Genomic DNA, 4822 nt, shown 5'->3' on the forward strand with positions numbered 1-4822 from the left:
GCCCCACAGTGGCCAAACCGCGCTGCGTCACTTCGCGCTGGTACCCCGGCTCAGGGCGGGGCTTGCTGAAGACCCCCACCTCCGACGCTCCAGCCTACCCAATCCCCACTTTTTTCTTATTTTACTCTTAGAAAACCGATTTTCTCCCATCCCCCACCCAAAGCTTGTCTTCTTGAAGTCCTAACTTGTCCCAAATGCGCTCTCCCGTCAAGTTCTCCTGAGATCACCACTCTTAGACGACCCCCCCCCAAAACCACCTGCCCCAGTTAAATGGCACGTTTTACTAAGAGTCTGTGCTGGACCCTGGACGTTCTGTGAAGAAACACCGGTGAGACCCCTACTCTTCAAGGAGATTATAGGTTAAGGGGGAGACAGATCTAGACATATCACACAACTAAAAATGTGGGTAACCCCACAGTATGAAGTGTGACGACATGTGAGAGCATGAAACCATGTAGCACAAAATGCGTCATTTCTGCATTGCCTTTAAACCAAGCAAAATCCTACTGGGAGCCCCCCACCTTCCACCCTCAGGGGAAACTCAATCCTGGTCTCCAGTGGGACCCTTCTCCGAAGGTTGCACCAAAGGACTCATGGTCCCCTCCAGCCAAGAGCCCTCTGGCCTCGGGTCCTCTCCGGGGCTCCGGGCTGTGAGACGCTGCCTGCTGAGCCCCCACCCCTCCCTCTTCCCTTTCCCTGCCTGAGGGACCCCCTTGCCCACCCACCTGGCTTCTCCCTCCCTTTCTCCTTGAGGGCACTCAGAATGGATTCTCCCACAGTTCGGGATTTCTGGACAAACAGGAAGAGCCTTTTTGTCTTCTGCCAGTTCTCCTATCAGTATCTCCAAGGCCTGAAAGTGGGGAGCAGCTGGCTGGCTGGGTGCTGAGAAAGGGGAGAGACAGACGGGAAATATCCCTGTCTCTCCAGTGTTCAAGGCAGAGGCGGACAATAAAAGCCGCACGGAGCTGCTCCTTCCCCGTCAACATGTCAGCCTGAGTCCTTATGCAGTTAACCTCTCGATAATTTAGAGTCTTGTTTTTGGAACAAGATAGACTCCGTGTGGAATAAGTATCAAGGCTACTCTGGCTTTAGAAATACCAAAGTGACTCCTCAGTTCTTATCTGGAATTGAAGAATTTGGGGTCAAAGATGACCCAGATCTCGAGTTCCACCGCCGGCCTTCTAGATCTGGGATCCATCTGCCCTTCAGGGGCCTGTCCTGGAACGAGCAGCATTTGCCGTCATTCTCAGGCCTTTCCCTACCGGGTTCCCTCTACTTGGACTGTTCTTCCAGCTTCTCTGCCCGCGCACAACGCCCAGGTTTTCTGGAACAGAGACAGCCCTGGAGGCAGGACTTGTCCCTGCCCAGAGGTATTGCCCCTGGCCCAAAAGAAAGGTCTACTCTGCGTAGAGGAGCCCGGGCCGCAGAGAAAAGGGTTTGCACACTCACGTTTGAGAGCATTCCAAGCTGGCTTCTGTGTGTCCTTGGACCTGCCAGAGGAGGCTTTCAGGCCAGCCTGCTGGCAAAGCCGGCTCGTCCTGCCCTTGGCCTGTGCCAGCCATGCATCCATCCTTAATCAGAGCCAGTGTGCACCTGGTCTTCCTGGGGCTTGTCATCTGTCTCAGGACCAGTCACCACTAGTGACCTTGGACGAATTTCTTAAACTTCCTGGAATCTCAATTTGTTCATAAGTGAAATGGGGGTACCAGTAGTTACTGCCTAGGGCTATGATGAGGCCTGAAAACGTGCCAGTGCAACTAACCAGAGAGAGAGGGTGCCGGTGTTGTGGCACAGCTGGTTAAATTCCACTTGTGACACCAGCATTCCATATGTGAGTGTTGTTTCAAGTCCCAGCTGCTCCACTTCCGATCCAGTTTCTTGCTGATGTGCTTGGGAAAGCAGCAGATGATGCCAGAAGCTTGGGCTTCTGCCACTGGTGTGGGAAACCCTGAGGGAATTCCTGGCTCCTAGCTTCAACCTGGCTGAGTTCATGCTGTTGTGACCATTTGCAGAGTGAACCTTCAGGTAGAAGATCTGTCTCTTTCCTCTCCTCTCCTCTCCTCTCCTCTCCTCTCCTCTCCTCTCCTCTCCTCTCCTCTTCTCTCCTCTTCTCTCTCTTTGCCTTTCAAATACTTAGATCTTTCTTTAAGTGCACAGAGATTATCCAAAAGGGAGCAGTTATTGGGACAGCTACTCTAGACTTTCCTGGTCTTACTATCAGGAAATAATGCTTATTAACTAATGGAATTACATTTAGTTCTCAAATTAACCTGGATAGGAGGTAGTCCGCCCCAGCTCTTGCTCTCTGGATCCACTCAGCAGGACCATGGTGCTTTCTCCAGCTCTGGATGAGCCAGCCCGGCCACTTGGCTTGTCCTCTGACCTCCTGACCTCTCTCTCCTTCTCCTGTATCCTCGTACCCCCCTCCCAACAGTCCATTCTCTTCACAGCCTGTGGCTATCTGTAAAAAATACCCAAACAAACCAAGCTGATTATTTTATTTTTTTTTTCCTGCTTACAACCCTCAACAACTCTCCCTGGTCCCCTGGGAGAAGTACTGCCATACACTATGAAATTAAAATCCAAACTCCTCCTTGCCACAGACCGCCAGTCTCCAGAACTTTGCCCCCTGGCTGCGGCTGACCTCGCAGCCTTGCCAGCTGCTCTAACTTTCCTGGAAGGTGGTGCCTCTCTCCATCCCAGGCAGGCTTCCATGACTCCTTGGAACTACCAAAGGAGACCCCTGGGTGGGCAGAGCCAGCTCCGTGTCCTGGACCTGAGCCAGCAGAAACCGCATTGGGTGCTCCCGCTGCCTGGACATCACTTCCTCCAGGAAAGCTTTCTCTGAGCCCAGGACGATAGAGACCCTCACTCACTCCCATAGCACCCTGGAAGTCTGCTTCCCGGTTCCGCCCTCAGGCTCCTTGACGGTGTAAGGATCCAGGAGGGCCAGACTGGGAGATCACAGTGTTGCTTCCCTAACAGGATCTGGCACCCAGCAAGCACTAAATGCATGTGTGTTGAATGAAAGGAGGAAGGAAGGAAAGGATAGAGTTCTTCCGAAGCCTTTTGTAGAGTGAATAATCACTTGTTGAATTATTTTTGTGTAAAAATGGACTTTCCTGCATTAGCATCCCTTCCACACAGTAAATCTATTTTATTCTGTGTCCCCTGTAAGGGTTTTTCTATTTACTATATTCGAGACATTTTCCTGCCATTAACTTTCCCTTGTTCAGTGGTTTTGTGACCATTCTGCGCTTTCAGAAAGAGGTGCCTTTTGGTATTTAAAATATTCTCTGGGCTTCCTTGGTGAGAGGGTTCTGGCAGCTTCCCTACTGTTGACTTTAACCAGTGCAGCTTGGAACACGATGTCACCCATCCAGAACCCTTCTCAGCCTAGATAAAACTTACTCTCTGTCTCTAGTTGGGGACAGGGTGTTTGGAAATAGCACCTTATGCAACAGAGCTGCTAGAGGGCTGTTCCTCAGAGACAAACGAAATAAAAATCATGGTGCGTGGAAAATGTGCCCACAGAGTCCTAGAAACCAAAGGTTTTAAAGCTTTTCTGCCAGTAATCCCATTTTTATTTTATGTTTCTTGGAAAACTGAAAGCCTCTATTTACCAAATGTGTTACCTAAGATGCAGAAAAGGAAAAAAAAAAAAAAAAAGACAAGTGAAGGTGAGCTGCCCAGGGTTTCCATTCCGATGCCACCAGCCTGCTTTTGTGCACTGGTGCCTCCCCCTGACCTCCACAGCCCTGCACGTGCTCCATGCAGAGGGCATTTCCTCTCAACAGGAAGCCTATCTTTTCCCTCACTTCTTTCTGGGATGTGCAAGCAAAGTTGTGGAGCTGTCCTTACTTTATTCCAAAATGTGCAAGGCTGAGACACCTGAATTTTTTCCTCGAATACTTGAAAGCAAATTCTATGCTGGAAGCCTCTCAGGCCTGTTCCCAGCAGAATTTCCTTTGAGTGTTCCTATCTCAAAACCTTATGTAACCTGACACAATTATCCAAAAAGGCTCGGAATCCAAGAGAACAGTGTTCTGAGCTGGCCGTGGAGGTGGGAGCTGGGGGAAGGGGGAGACCTGGGTCAGACTTCACTATGACAATGGCCAATTCACATTCCAAAGACAAATGCTAATGGCCTGGCGTGGTGACCAGTGGGTGCCCTGGCCTCACCTGGCTGGCAGTTAAAAATATTTTTATAATCACCTTACCTGTCCAGGCTTCCCAGGATGGGATAACCCCTCTGCTGACTGCAAAAATCAACCTAGCTGAGGAGGGTTGGGGTCTCGGGCCAGCAGCTAGCACCACAACCAGAGTGAATGTGGGAGTCTGGAATTCATATTTGTCCCCGTCCAGGTCTGGTGATTCTGTCTCAAGTCCTCCCCCTCCTTCAGCCCAGGGCCAATGCCAGGGAGAGGAAGGAGTGCAGGGATACAAAGAGCTGAGTGCAGACCTGAAGCTGGGGCTCCACTGGGAGATGACCCTGCATTCCAGAAAGCCCTTGAGCCAACCCCCCCTCTTTGTTTTCACTTTTAGAAATACCAGCCCAGCTCACTATTTGCATACCAGCGGCCAGGGACCTCCAGGGAGACCAGGCACCACTCAAAGGTGGTTGACTTTTCAAGGAATTCGCTGGAGAAAAATGTAGGCAACGCTGTGAACAGAACCCCCCTCCATCTGGTTTCAGTTTATTTAAAAAAAAAAAAAAAAAGCACACACAGGCCTCCCCACAAGCAATCAGAAAGCAGCCGCAGCTTCCCCAGGGGGGTATTAGCCACCAGGGGTGGGGCTGAATTATGTATATGCAAATAAA

Source organism: Oryctolagus cuniculus, chromosome 18 (genome assembly GCF_964237555.1).
Source record: "Oryctolagus cuniculus chromosome 18, mOryCun1.1, whole genome shotgun sequence".
Classification (NCBI taxonomy): Eukaryota; Metazoa; Chordata; class Mammalia; order Lagomorpha; family Leporidae; genus Oryctolagus; species Oryctolagus cuniculus.